At 39.2% G+C, this 15,740-nt stretch overlaps 1 protein-coding gene across 2 annotated transcripts in view; it reads right to left on the reverse strand.

The window, feature by feature from the left end:
• MSRB3 (methionine sulfoxide reductase B3) overlaps positions 1-15,740 on the reverse strand; it is a 179,959-nt gene that overhangs the window by 161,573 nt on the left and 2,646 nt on the right. Inside the window, exon 1 of one of the 2 annotated variants that reach the window (XM_084877612.1) lies at positions 1,912-2,090. The exons of the other annotated variant lie outside the window; for it this stretch is intronic. The gene's annotated coding sequence lies outside the window, so the exon portion shown is untranslated. Of the gene's footprint in view, positions 1-1,911; positions 2,091-15,740 lie in introns of those variants that run through there. 2 annotated transcript variants of the gene reach the window in all.

Raw genomic sequence — 15,740 nt, forward strand, 5'->3', positions numbered from 1 at the left:
TTTTCATCTCCCTTAAACCAGTCCTGTACTTACTGTAGCTTGTCTTAAGGGCAATGTTGAAATTTAGTCAAAAGGTGCTACCTCTCTTGGTCAAAATGTCAGTCCCAGATGTGCAATTACAGGCCTAAGCCAGTAGTACCCTGACTTTTCTTTGGCACTGATAACTCCTCCAGGAACCAAGTCCAAATGACCCTTAGCTTTTCAAGACAACATAATTATGTCTTAATTACTGTAATTTATTTATTTCACTCACACTAATGGGGGACAGGCCCTGGGGATGTAGGATGTTATGTAATTACTTGAGAACATTTTAAGATGCTACAGAAATGATTTATTGATGCAGAATACTTAAGGGGTAAATGTCAAACAGATTTAGAGCATGGGTTATTCTAACATGAACTAAAGAATGGTAATTTGTACATCACACTGTTTGAAAATGCTACATATATTTGAAAATTATAAATTTTATTTCAAAACAAGTTCCATTTTGGCAAAGTATTAAGGCCCATATGCCAAAAACCAGTCCATTTGCAAGTGGCTCCCCTTAAATCATCTGTTACTGAGAAACACCACAGCCCTGGCAAGGGGACAGAGTTCCCCTTAATGTACTAGCAGTAACAATGGGACTAAAGGCCGATGACCCAAGTCAACTAACAGTCAATAAACTGATCTGGTAGATATGGGATTTATTCAACTCGGGTATCTAGAAGCTGGGTAGTTGGAAGGGGATACTCAGGAAACTTTTGCATATTACCTTCCTTTCCTCTTTTTTTGTATATTTAACTATGTTTTTATATAAGCATCTGTTTTTCTTAGTTTTCCCACAACACCTCGCATAGTTCTTTGTCCATAGTGTAACTATTTCTTTACAACAGTAAAGTGAGCACGGTCATTTGTAGATTGACATAGACTAGTAGGGGCTCCCTAAGTGTAAAGAAAAGCTTGCTTCAAATGATTGTCATAATTATGGCTATATTTTAAATATTTTGGTTGACCTTAAGTACTAAAATGTAAAATTATAAAGCATGCAATCTCATGGCAACCTAATTCGTGTTAATACAATTGGAGAGTTAATGAGTTAGATCAACTCTGCTGACTGCACAGGGAGCAATACCAGCAGCTATTCTAAAGGCCTGAAGAAGTATATTAAAGAGAGGATAAAAGAACTGAAGTTACTGGGTGAATAATAAGTGCCAGGCACTATGCTAAATCTTTTACACTTGGTATTTTATTTAAGCCTTACAGATATCTCTGACTTATCTTTTATCTTTATTTCACAGGTACAGAGACAGAGGCATAGATAAGTAAATGATGCTACCAGGAAGGGGTGAAATGCTAAGTCCATATTAATTTCACTCTTCTACCATCCGAATCTGTCCCATTTCCTCTACAACTTGAAAAGAAAGCAGCATTCAAAAGCTGTATTCTTTGGTTTTAAGTAAGTGGTGTGCACTCAAGTTACCTCAAGCAAAAGGGGTAAAGAATACATGTGGAAATAAGACCAGAGACTCAACCGGCTTGTCAAGTCAGCTTTTGTGGGCCTGAGGGTTGGGATCCGTGCCTTTGATAGATACCAGGAACGAGAAAGGCTCTACCCTCTGACCACATTCCTGGGAGTTTTATAAATTTAACCACTGATATTCAAATCACATATTTCACCATGTTTTCTATAGTGTCTTTTTTTATTATTATAATCTTAATAGCAATCATGCTAGCATATCACCTTCAACACGGTTTGTTTTTAAGACAGAGGGCCCAGAGGAGGTAACATCTTTCCCTGCTTTCTATATACCACCCGTTCCCCAACCTAGTGGTGTGCTAGTAATGGCTTAACAACTAGTTCTGGAGGAGGGAGACCTGAACTGTCACACACACAAAAACAATTACTGTGGTGTCAATACTCCCACCAACCTGAGTCTCTGAAGAGGTGCCCACCGCCAGCTCTCGGGCCTGTAGGACCAGCCCCGGCCCCAGCACACCCCTGCCCAGCTGCTGGCGAAACGTCTCAGAACACAGCAGTCATTCCGGTTCCACAACCGTGGCTTCTCCCACCTCTGCTCCCACGGCCAGCTGCCGTTTCTCTCTCTGTAGCCCTAGAGGTGAACACTTGATTCTATCACCTTGTCCCTCGGAAAGTTCTTGCATGAGACTGTGACGTAAGCCACTGGGCATCCTGATGGGCTCCTCTGAGCCAGGTGACCTCTCCTCCTTCAACTGTGGCTGGGATGACAGACTCACATGTTACACAATGCGGTCGCCTATGCAAAAACAAAACAAAAAAACAAAGCCCAGGCTGCGGTTCTACCTTTCTAGGAGCAGCCTCTTTCAAAGGACATCTGTGAGCCCGACAGGCATGCAAGCTCTAACCTCTCTAACATACTGTTCTCTGTACTTTAATGCTATCCCTCAGCCACTTCACAAAGCTTTGGGACAGCCCCCACCCACAGCCCCCAAGGAATATCTTGATTGGATGCCAAAAACTGCAAGCAGGAGCATGGACCTACTAGGACTAGATACTAAGCCCCAGTCATGGTGAAAAACCCCTAAGTTAGTACTTAAATTCAAGTGCCACTTTCCTTTAAAACATATATATTTTTATTGATTTTTAGAGAGAGAGGAAGGGAGAGGGAGAAAGAAAGAAAAACATCGATGTGAGAGCGGAACATGGACCAACTGCCTTCTGTATGCCCCCTACTAGGGATGGAGCCAAGGACCTGGGCACGTGCTCTGACCAGGATTCGAACCAGCCATCTTTTGGGGCATGGGATGATGCCCCACCAACTGAGCCACACCAGCCAGGGATCAAGTGCCATTTTCTAAACCAGTAATGATCAATGGAGAATATGAGAATTACCTCCCAGGAGGATGTCACATGCTCTCCAGAAGAAAGTTTTTCAGAAACTATGCTCAATCCAAACTCCCAAAATTCTCTTTTGCTATCCTGGGGAAGTAGAATATTGTCTCTCTCACCCTGCCTGTCACATACCGATGGGAGTGGGTCCCGTGCCTCAGTGTGCTGAGAACGTTTTTCTCAGGAACAGGAGGGACTGGCTAAGAGAGGTGCCTGACATTTTCTCTCAGATCTTTTCTGATCCATGACACCCTTTAAGCACCCCATCACCAAATGCACTAAAATGGCAAAGACTCGCCCAGCTGGCATGGCTCAGTGGTTAACCTATGAACCAGGAGGTCATGTTTTGATTCCTGGTCAGGGCACATGCCAGGGATTACAGGCTTGATTCTCTCATCATTGGTGTTTATCTCTCCCATTCCCTTTCTCTCTGAAATCAATAGAAAAGCTTAAGTGACCATCGCTACCAAACAGGCTGCGTGGGGCAACCAGGCTGGCAGGGAGGACAGTTGTGGGTGATCAGGCCAGCAGGCAAAGGCAGTTAGGGGTCATCAGGCTGGCAAGGGGGCAGTTAGGGGCGATTAGGCAGGCAGGCAGGTGAGCGGTTAGGAACCAGCAGTCCAGGATTGTGAGAGGAATGTCCGGATTAGAGAGGGTAGAGGCTGAGCTGAGGGGACCCTTCCCCCATGCACAAATTTTGTGCACCAAGCCTCTAGTATATATTACAAACCATAAGAACTGTACCATTACATTAAGTAGAACCCCTAAAAAAGATGGAAGACTGGATTAAAGTGAGCCTTGCCCTTCTGTTCAAGGTAAAATGGTTTGTCTGCATCTCAAATGGCATATATTTTACTTTATTTTGCACAGTGGAAGCCATTACTCTTGCTGATGAATTCTGGAGAGATTTGAAGTATGTATTCCAATGATGGATGGGCTGCCTAATTCTACCAGTTTTGGCTGAGGATATGCTACAACAACTAATACATAGTTAACAAGATTTTCAATATTATAGAGAATCAAATAAACCTCTCTAGACTAGCAAAGCTGTTTGGCTTTTGGAAGATTGCATCACACAAAGTGGTATATGCAAAATCAACTACATACACAGAAGAAGAAAGCAGAGGGGGATGGGTGAGAATGAACTCTTTAAGTCAGTGTTTTTCAACCTTTTTTGGGCAAAGGCACACTTGTTTCATGAAAAAAATCACGAGGCACACCACCATTAGAAAATGTTAAAAAATTTAACTCTGTGCCTATATTGACTATATATAAAGTAATTCTCTTGAATAGGAATCAAATAAACACAAAGAAAGTATTTTATAATTACTTTATTATGAAATATTAAGTAAACAAAATAGTGAAAAATTATAAAATTCTTGTCTTGTCTGCACCTACGGCACACCAGGCAACATCGTGCCGCGGAACAGCGGTTGAAAAACGCTGCTTTAAGTCATATGGGAAGTGTAATGGGAGACTTGATTCTACTCTTTCACTCGGTGTCCCTCCATGTTTCTTATACATTAAAGAGTATCTCACTCCATGGTGTGCAGATGTCCAGTGTTTACTACACACAGCTTGTCCGCAAATCACTCTTTCATGTGTTGTTCATCCCCAGTAGTTATAATCTGATCCAGCAGAGGAGCCCTGACGGTGCTGGGCCTTCTGGGAAAGTGCTACCCTCCTACATGGCGCCTTCTTACAGGATTCCCCTCAGTACTTCACCTCTGCCGTGAGCTACCCGATGAGCCAAATCTCAAAGTGAGATACAGCTCCAGTGGTCAGTGCCTTCAGCTTCGGCGTCAGACAGATCTAGGTTCAAGCATGGCCTCGTTCATGAAAGCTTGTGGAACGCTGGGCAAAGTACCTAACTACTCTTCTCTGTAAAATAGAAAAATAAGAGTACCTACCACTCAAGAGACTTAACACTATATCAGCAAAGGTTAAATCCTTCCTAAATAACAATATAATGCTAATATTAACTTTTATCATTGTTTACCAACTTTCAATCACCACAAAGTCACTCTTTGCCTTTAAGACTTATCTGATATGATTTCCTTTGTCTGAAATGACTCAGAGTTTCTCTTCACAGCTTAGAGCCCTACATTTGTATTCATAAATCACCTCTTACGGAAGTGTTCAGATTTAGTAATCCTTTCAGCACATATTTTCTTCAAATCTACTTTTTTATATTTATATCCAATGTTACTCATTGTAACTATGTTTTCAAATATGTATTTAAGTTTTAACTTCCTCAAAATAACCATATTAGGAGAATATACAATATACGAATGATTATTCAAATCATTTGGGAAGACCAATTTAAAGTTACTATCAAAATATATAATGCAATTTTTAAAAAATCTTGAATACAGGAAAATTATCTTTGCATTCATTCACTTACAAATATTTTCTGAATGCTTACCATCAGTAAAATACTTTTTTAAAAAATATATTTTATTGATATTTTACAGAGAGGAAGAGAGAGGGATAGGGAGTTAGAAACATCGATGAGAGAGAATCATTGATTAGCTGCCTCTTGCACACTCCCTACTGGGGATGTGCCCACAACCAAGGTATATGCCCTTGACCGAAATCGAACCCGGGACCTTTCAGTCCGCAGGCCAACGCTCTATCCACTGAGCCAAACCAGTCTCGGCACCATCAGTAAAATACTTAGTATGTTAGAGTAATAATTGCTAATAAAAGAAATAAGGCAGAGAAGGTTGCTGAAGTGTTGTGGAAGTAACATCAAAGACACGAAAGGAAGAAGAAAGCCATGCTGGTATGTGGGAGAGGAGGAACAGCCACAGAAAGGGCCACAGCCATGGCAGAAGCAGGTCTGCTGGGTAGGACCATACCAGAGGCTGGGATGGGGAGAAAAGGGTGCAGGGATGGGGGATGGGAGGAGCACGAGAAGATGTGGCCCAAGAGACCATCATTATAAAGACTGTGGCTTTTATTGTGACATGGGAAGCTATAACAGGGATTTAAGCAGAAGAGTGACATAATATGCCTTAAATTTTAACAGAAGAGTTTTGGCTGCTCTGCTAGGGAGTGCAGAGACAGAAGGGAGACCAGTTAGGAGGTTCCTGAAGTAATCCAGGTGAGAGATAATGGCGATTTGGAATAGGGATGAAAAAGTGAAGGTGGACAACAGTAATCAAACTAGAAGGAGGGGACACAGTATTTGCTGACAGATCAAATTTGTAGGATGTGAAAGAAAAGTTAAGAATATCTCTCTGCTTTTTATTCTGTTTTTGTTTTGTTTTTCTTCATCTGAGCATTACAGAATTGCCATTTCTGAGACAGGGATGACAGCAGTTGGTGGTGGATAGTAGGACTAGCAGCTCAGTTTTGAACATTAAGTTTGAAATGGCTTTTAGACACACAGATATTGTTCATCTGGACAATATGAAGTTGCATTTACCGGGGGATGTCTGGACAGCAGAGAGAAGAGAGATTTAAATTATAAGTCCATGGATTGATGAAAAAAAACAGCAAAGGCCATTAAGAGGGTGAGGCTCCAGAGGTAGGAGGAAAATCTGGCAAGTATGGAGCCTGGAAGGCAAATGAAGCTTTGTTTTGTTTTGAGAATACATTTGATTTATGAATAAACACCAAACAACTTTAGAACCAAAGCAGAATAGTTGAATAACCACATGAAGTTACTATACCCTTTTTATGATTTTTAATATATATTTTCATTTTATTTCATTTCAGAGAGGAAGCTGAGAGGGAGAGATAGAAACATTAATGATGAGAGAGAATCATTGATCAGCTGCCTCCTGCATACCCCTCCAGCACTGGGGATCAAGTCCGCAACCCAGGCACGTGTCCTGACCGGGGAACCAAACCTGATCTCCTAGTTCATGCTCAACCACTGAGCCATACCAGCCAGCCCCCTTTTATGGTTTTAAAGAAGTAAACAAAATATAAAAATTTTATTTTATGTCTTATAAATTGCCTCAGAAACTTACCTTAAAACAGGGGTCTTCAAACTACGGCCCGCGGGCCACATGCGGCCCGCAGAGGAGTCTGATCCGGCCCGCCAGCTTTTTTGGGCAGTGAGCGCAGCCGAGGTGTTACAGTAGGAATTAGTAGTTCATATAGTCCGGCCCTCCAGCTCTCTGAGGGACCGTGATCTGGCCCCCACTTTAAAAAGTTTGAGGACCCCTGCCTTAAAAGGTAGTCTCTGAATATCTGAGGAATAGCAGCACTGGGATTCAGTTATATTCTACCACTGTGACCACACTGAAAAGCCACCCCCAGGGATCAAATGGTCAAACACTCGTGTTGGTGTGTAAAGGCCAGCCGAGTGACAAGGTCCCCCAAACAGATGGGAATGAGGACATTTCCTTTGAGATGAAGAGGAACCTTTGTGAGGCTCAAATAAAGACCAAGTGGTTTAAGAACTATTTGAATCTATAAAAATGTTGATTTTCTATTTTTCAAAGCTGGCTGTCATAAAGTGAAAAAGTTTGTAACTGGCAGGGATCTATTCAAACTCCAACTATGCCATGTGACATTTGCGTGTGACTTTACAATTAACATACCTGGGACTTACTTGCCTTATTTTTGAAATGAAAGTAATAATACCTGCCTTGTCTATTCTGCAAAACGTTGGTGGAGTCGAATGAAAGCGCCTTCCAGCTGCTGGTGTCTAAAGCAAAAATCATGATTAAGGTGAGGTTTATTTTTCTAAATTCACCCACTTTTGTTTCTTTGTTTAAAAATATATTTTTTTTTTTCTTGACTTCAGAGAGGAAAAGAGAGGGAGAAAGATAGAAACATCAAAGATGGCAAAGCATCATTGATTGGCTGCCTCCTGCATGCCACCTCCTGAGGATCAAGCACACAACCCAGGCCTGTGCCCCTGACCAGAATCAAACCTGGGACCCTTCAGCCTGCCTCTCTATCCACTGAGCCAAACAAGCTAGGGCCACTTTTGTTTCTTCATATTAGCCACAGTTGTTAATATATCTTGATGATATCTCCTTGAGATTTTGATTTAAAAAAAAAAAAAAAAAACCTTCAAGAAGCATGTATATACACACAAACACGTAAAAACATGACAATCAGCCAAAATCAGTTTGGCTCAGCAGTAGAGCGTCGGTCTGCAGACTGAAGGGTCCCAGGTTCGATTCTGGTCAAGGGCATGTAAGTTGGTTGTGGGCACATCCCCGGTAGGGAGTGTGCAAGAGGCAGCTGGTCGATGTTTCTCTCTCATCGACGTTTCTAGCTCTCTATCTCTCTCTCTTCCTCTCTGTAAAAAATCAATAAAATATATTTAAAGTAAAAAAAAAAATGACAATCATACAACTGCACACTGATTGAAAATCGCTTTAGAAAGCAATAGGAGCTACCATAATTATTTGTGTGGAAGAGAAACTTAATGAAAATAGCCTTTTAGACAAATTTAGTGTGTTGTGGGCTATAGGGTAGATCAGAAAGGGAGAGAGTGTTGGGAAGGCTACCCAGCAAGTGCAGATACCAAGGCTTGAGGTAACAAGAGCCCCTAGTCTCAGGTGATGGCTGTGAGACTGGAGATGAACAAGAAGGTATGATAGGAATAGAGTTGCGAGATAAAATGCAGGGTTCCCAGATAAATTTGAAATCTAGAAAAACACCAAATAATTTGTTAGCATACTTTAAATATTGCATGGGTCATACTTATACTAAAACATTATTCATGGTTTATCTAAGATTCCTGTTTAACTGGGCATCCTATATTTGTATTTGATAAATCTGGCAACCCTAGAGAAACTATTCCACCCTCAGTCCCATATTTCTCTGAGGCAGGTTCTGAAACAACCCAAAAAGAGTGTGCAGAGTGAACACTGTGAAACAGAGGAAGGGAAGTCACTCAGAACTAGTCCAGCTCTTTTGTGGATCCAGAGAAGATCAATAGAGATGTCAAATAGTTCTTTACAGACCTATTTCCTTTCCAGCCAGAGAATGAGCCTTACTGAGGTTGTGGCTGTATTCTATCCTCAATATATATGAATTTGAATTATCCAGTACAATCTACTTGAATGTGTGTGCATGCATGTGGGCTCTTAATGTACATGTTAATCAGCAAAGGGACCACCAGCTTATGGTTGCCTAAAGAGAATCTATAATAATGAAAGAGTAACATGCTAATTAGACCAGACGTCCTTCTGGACATCCTTCTGAACGATGCCGGGGCTGCAAGGAAAGCCTGTGTCCTGGGTGCCTGCTAGCGGCTGGAGGAAAGCAAGCCCAGGTCCTGGGTGCCAGAGGCCGGGGGGAAGAAGACCTACTCTTTCATAAATTTCGTGCATTGGGCCTCTAGTCTATAATAATGAAAGTGTAATATGCTAATTAGGACCAGCCAGCCAAATGACCTTCCAGACATCCTTCCGGATGACCTTCTGGACGAAGCAAGGGCCACGAGGGCCGAGGCAAGCCACGGCAGCCACAAGGGCCAAGGCCCTTGCACGAATTTCATGCATCAGACCTCTAGTATTCTATAAAAAATATGAATTGAAGGACCCACAGTCAGTTCATCCATCTATCCCTACTTACACACACACGCGTGCATGCATTTGTGAGAGACAGGGTAGGGAAGACTTTTCCCTGTGCAGCCCAAGTCTGTGGCCTTACCTGAGTGGATAGTGTATGGTACGGGTGGGAAGGAGGAAAGCCTTGGACAATAAGGTCTCTTTCAGAGGAGGAGTAGGGACACGTGAAAGATTCAAAGAAGGAAATCCATTTGAGGTGGTAACAAAACCTGAAGGCAGTATAGGCAGGAGCTTTCAACAAGGTGACTCTCCATCTAAAAGCTTAGGACCCTTTAAGGTCTTATCACCCCTTGTGTGATACAAGTGAAAATCCAAAATACAGCTGCAGAGCTTTAATCCTCTTTCCTACTTTGTAACTCTGTTCTGCTAATGCCTTCACCAGGCTCTGATGTCTCATTCTGTGGAGGTTGAAAAGTCAAGGTAGCAAGGAGAAAGGAGCCTGGTTTCAACCCCCTCCTCTTGCAGGAACAGGGCCAGACTGGGCATCACCATAGATGACCAACAGTACCCAAAAACAGCACACAATGAAACCAGTGCCACAAAAGGCCCTCAGCCCACACCCCTGGGGAGCATTCTGGAGAAGCCAGGTGGAGGAGAAAGTAAGGCCGACTTTCATGATTGGCTTAGTGAAGGCTTCCCCCGGGCAAAAGTGAGCACTGCGGATTTTTAGGTGGTAGAGATTTGGAGCAATACTTAGCAAGACTTGGATACTAACTGAATACTCAACAGTAAGAGAGAACTTTGAAAAGGAAGCTAGATTCTTCTTGCGAGACTCCCCATAGTGAAATGAGTGCTTAATCAATTCTGTTGGCTGAGGCATTAAACTGGGGAAGGAAAGGGAGAGAGGGTGGAACTGAAAGGGAAGGACCGAGATGGTAAAGAGAAATTTATATATGTTTCAATTCTCATACAAAAAGCAAATAGGCCAAATAAAACTATATGGCATAAATAAAATGAAATAAAAATCAAATTGCTCCTTCTAAAAACCTTTCTATTCGGCTCCCAGTGGTAAAAACAGTAACAAATAAATAGCACTACAAATAAAATTGGCTCGTATTAATGAAAATATGTAACTATATCACAACCAAAGCTCTGAAAACTCAGAGCTATTTAGTGGAAATAAATCCTAAAGAGACATTTACAATAGTGTTTGGAGTAAAAGCAAAGCATTAAAAAAATGAAAACATTTTTCTAAATGAATCAAATAATGCTCAGCTAACTTCATGCCACATCAATAAGGATAAAAGTACATTGGAAAGTCTACACATTAAGTAAGCAAGGATGTTAGAAACATGCACGAAATAGCTTTGTACCATTTCCAACTTTGCCTCTAAAATTCCTTTGGTCTGACGGCAGACCATATTATTTCCTGTTTGTACTTTGTGGGAAGTAGCTCACCCATTTCAATCTTTGTCACTTTTTTCCTGTTAGCAACATTCATGGGAGGAATTACTTTGGTGCTGCTCTGACAATTCTCCCCAGCTTGATATCTCAGATCCAGAAGATGCCTTTCCTGCAGAGCTTGGGACAGTGACTCAGCAGGCCTGGGGAAGGCCTGGGGAACCTGCATCTCTAAGTTCCTCAGATGATTGATTCTCAGGCAGGTGATCGTTCTTTGAGTAACTCTGGTTTGGAGTAACCGGAGTAATTTTTATGTCTACTTTCCAGCTGAAAAAGGTAAGTTTTGACCTTTTCTTTCTAGAATGCCCATAACGGGGTTGAAAAGGATTATGGAAAAACACGTGAGAGTATTTATGACACAGTTTTCATGACCTTTACAAAATAAAAAGCTTACTCGTAATCAAAATAACCAGTGAACTCAAATAACTAGATTTTTTTCAGTTTTAACCTCCAATGAGATTCATTATAAAATGAAGCACTCCAAGATTTTGAGTTGCTTCCTGAGTCATCAATGATTAAATTAAGTTCCCCACAGTTTTAGCACTGAGAATATTTTATTAAATTCTTTGAAATCTGGTTATTTTTGAATTAGGTTAGAACTCTTAGGTAACTGGAATAGTAAATGTATTAAGACATATTTAAAAATTATTCCAGGTAAATAGAAATTTTCTGTACTGATATAATACTAAAAATATTATATACTTTGATAGTACATGTTTTTCCAAACATAATGAAAATAGCATACTTTGCTAAGCATTAAAATTAAATGAGGCAATATTTATTCCAATAATCTTCATATATAATAAGGTTCTGTTGTATAACTAGGTAGTGTTTTAAGTATTTCCTTGGGGAGAACCAAGGAAAGCAATTTTGTTTTTCTCATGTTACTAAAGCATTGTGGAAAATAAAAATGGTAACTCTATATAATTAGGCTGTTTTATTTAATATGACACATTGTAATTTTTGAAAATTGTGGTTTTACTTAAATGTGACATATGGAAATGATTTATTTAAATGTGAAACAATTAAATAAACTAAGTATAATTCATAATGGTGAATAACAGAATGAGTGGCCAATCAGCAGGCTCACTGGCTAGTTCTTTGAATGTGAGAACAGTATTCAACAACCCACATGACTGCTCACAGAAAGTCTCTCTTGCTCACTGCCTGCTTCTCAACTCATCTCTATGTCTCCTGTTACTTTCCAGGGGAATACACCTCACAACAGAGCCTCATTGTTACCTGGTATGTATCACATAAAATTAATTTCTAAGACTCCTAGAGTTAAAAGATTAGACCAGCCTATCTGTTTAGGGAAACATTAAGGAACATTTTAATAACACAGGACTGATTGCAGACAATCATTTTCAAGATTTAATATCTTCCATTGGTGAAGCATACCAGCCAGCTGACACCATTCTCACAGACACAGTCATAGTTGGGATCTGAATCTCAGTTGTTCAGATTGAGAAAGAGAAATTTACATTTAAATTTCCACCTTTTTGAAGTAGAAGCACTGAGCATAAAAAGGACGAATTTTTAGACACAATTGTTGAGAAAAACTAACAATAAAAGGAATACTTTAGGAAGGATGAAAGACAAGGTATAGAGTTTCAATGTCAAATAAAAAGAGAGAATATATTAGTTCAAAAGAACAAAGACTAGTAAAAAACAATAATCAGTTTTAGAAATAAAGATGTCAAAACTTCTGGGTATTCAAAACTATATCCAATAGGAATACAGCAGAGAATTCACCGTTAATATGATGTTCACTTCAGATCTTTGGTAAGTATCTTTTGTCAAATTTAGAAAGCTCCCTTCAAATCTTAGTTTGCTGTTACTTTTTTTTTTTTTTTTTAATAAAAGCATTTATGGATGTTGAATTTTATCAGGGGGTTTAACTGCATCTTTTTGAGATGATCATATTTATTGTATTAATGTGACAAATTATGTTAATTTTCTAATGTCAAACCAATCCTGCATTCCTGGAATAAGTCTAGCTTGGTCATGATGTGCAATTCCTACCTATATATTGCAGGATCTGGTTTGCTTCTCATATTGGTGTGTGTAGGATTTTTGCATCTTTGTTCAGTGAGACTGGCCTATAAAATTGCCCTGTTTGGTTTCTGCATCAAGATTTTACTAATCAGGAGTGCACCCCTTTTCTGTTTGGCGGAATGGGGGATGTGCCATTTAAAAAAGAAGCACTGAAGAGATCATAGCTTCTCTCCTATATGAGAGCTGTTAAGGGAGATGCAATGAAGAACAGCAAAGAAATATAAACAAATCACAGTACCAAGTAATTGGTTGCACAGACCCGGACTTAGAAATGGTAATAGGAATATTTTGTGACATGCATTTTATATTATTTTATTTTATTTTTTCAACTCCACAATTATTATTGTCTTAAAAATGAGGAAACTGAATCTTAGACTATTAAATAAACTTAACTAAGGTCACACCAGCATGTGTCAGTTAGAATTTAAATATGGTTCTTGCTCCTGAGACTGTGTTCTTAACCACTCTTCTTTTTTCCCCCTCCTCCCTCAATGCAGGGACTCAGTATTTAAGACCTTCATACACCTGCAAACAGTAACCCACATATCTAAAACAAAATAATCACAGCTCTTTCCCAAAGTGCTGAAATTACTAAAATTCTAAAATACATGAGCTTTATTACCAAGGGTTGGAATGACTCAAAACATTCTAGCAGAGTATAGTAATCAAATTAAGAAAATGAAGTAAAGACAATTATGGGAATCATTATTAAGTTAAACACTTAAATACATGTAAGGAGAAATGCTGTAAAATACATAGCAACCCAACAAATTGGTCTACACTATTAAATTTTTTATATTCCTCTCTAGTCAGATGATTATGTTACACTCATTTCACTCTTTTAAAAAAAATGTTATTTTAGCCAAAACTGGTTTGGCTCAGTGGATAGAGCCTCAGCCTGTGGACTGAAAGGTCCCAGGTTCGATTCCGGTCAAGGGCATGTAAGTTGGTTGCGGGCAAATCTCTAGTGGAGGGGGTGTGCAGGAGGCAGCTGATGTTTCTAATTCTCTATCCCTCTCCTTTCCTCTCTGTAAAAAATCAATAAAATAAAATAAAAAATAAAAAAAATGTTATTTTATTTGCTATTTATTTATTTATTTATTTATTTCAAAGGGGGGGAGAGAGATAGAAACATCAATGACACCCTAGCTGGTTTGGTTCAGTGGATAGAGTGTTGGCCATAATATGGACTGAAAGGTTTTGGGTTCCATTCCCGTCAAGGGCACATACCTTGGTTGTAGGCTCCTCCTCAGCCTGGAGCCTGGTCAGGGCTCATGCAGGAGGCAAACAATCAATGTGTTTCTCTCACACTGACATTTCTTTCTGTCTTTCCCTCTCTCTCCCGCTCTCTCTAAAAATAAATGGAAAAATATCCTCAGGTGAGAATTAAATAAAAAGAAGAAACATCAATGATGAGAATCAGATTGGCTCTTGAACATCCCCTACTGGAGATTGAGCCCACAACCCAGGCATGTTGACTAGAAATAGAACCCTGACCTCATAGTTTGATGCTCAACCACTGAGCCATACCAACTGGGCTCGTTTCACTCTTAACACAAAGCTTTTTATTTAAAAGTAAAAACTCTGACATGGAAATTAATTTTAGAATCATTGGTGTCTTAAAAAAACCACTGTCAAACTTACAAAAGAAAATAATTCTGTCTACCTGCATTAAGTCCATTTCTGCTAGGGTACTGATGTTTGCTTCTATCTGGAAGAACTATCAATTGTGAATACTTAAAATTCTCTGCTTGAAGCTTTTTGGACCATGCTGGTGGTAGGAATTGAAACCACGATCTGAATGAGAACCAGCTGGTTTCTTCTTGTCCCTTTCAGAGAAAAACCTAGTTCTCACTACCCTGGCTCTAAGACTATTCTAGCTTTGTCTTTCAGCAGAATCCACATCGTGCATTATTTTTGTTCTTTTCTTTCATCATGCCAGGGAAAATGGTGCCTCTTCCAACTAATAAAATCTTAGATGAAATACAGATTTTAAAGAATGTATATGCAAATTTTAAAAGGCACAAAGACAATATTTTCCACACCTTAAATATTCTTCAAAGACATTATTTTAACAATTGCCCATAATTTCATCATAAGACAATCCATAATCATTATTTTTTATAAACTTCAATTACTTCTAATTTTTATCATAATATAAAGCTGTAATAAACATCATTTCCATATATCTTCAGTCATCTGATTTCTTCAGAATAAACTAAAAATAAAAACATAAGGTCAGAATATGGAAGATTAAGACTTCCATGTATTGCCACATTGGCTATAGAGATGCTCATTTTACAAGACTACCTACTTTTATGTAGGAAGCCTATTTTCTCTTAAATAAAATCTATCACATTTCATATAAAAAATACTTTCTCAATTGTTAATTAATTTGCATTTATTCCTGTGGCTGGATGTTTCATATATTTGTTGGGCATTTGTAGCTCTTTCTAGATTATCTCGTGTGATGTGATTTGACTATTTTTCTGTTGGGATGTTAGTCTTTTTATGTTAAAATAATTTTTATTCATAGGATACTATTGCAAATCATATATGCTAATCATTTCCTTGCCGTTTGCTCTTAGAATTTTGGATGTACTGATGTTTTTATTTTAGTAAATCAACTATGTAGCTTTAAAAAAGATTTGATTCTGTGCTTAACCCTACAACAAATGTTTTCCTCTGATTTTGCTTTTGATTATTTTGACTATTTCTCAACTCCTTATTCCTCCTGGCATTTATCTAGGTCTGTGTAGAGAACTATTAACAAGTAAAAATTTCAGAGGCTGATACTATTGTAATATAAATATTATATTGATGATATCAAGTTCAATGTGAAAACAGAACTGGAGTGATTGCAGTCAGGAAAGAATCTAAGCTGC

The sequence above is a fragment of the Pipistrellus hanaki genome (genome assembly GCF_964339955.1).
Source record: "Pipistrellus hanaki genome assembly, chromosome: 3".
Taxonomy (NCBI): domain Eukaryota; kingdom Metazoa; phylum Chordata; class Mammalia; order Chiroptera; family Vespertilionidae; genus Pipistrellus; species Pipistrellus hanaki.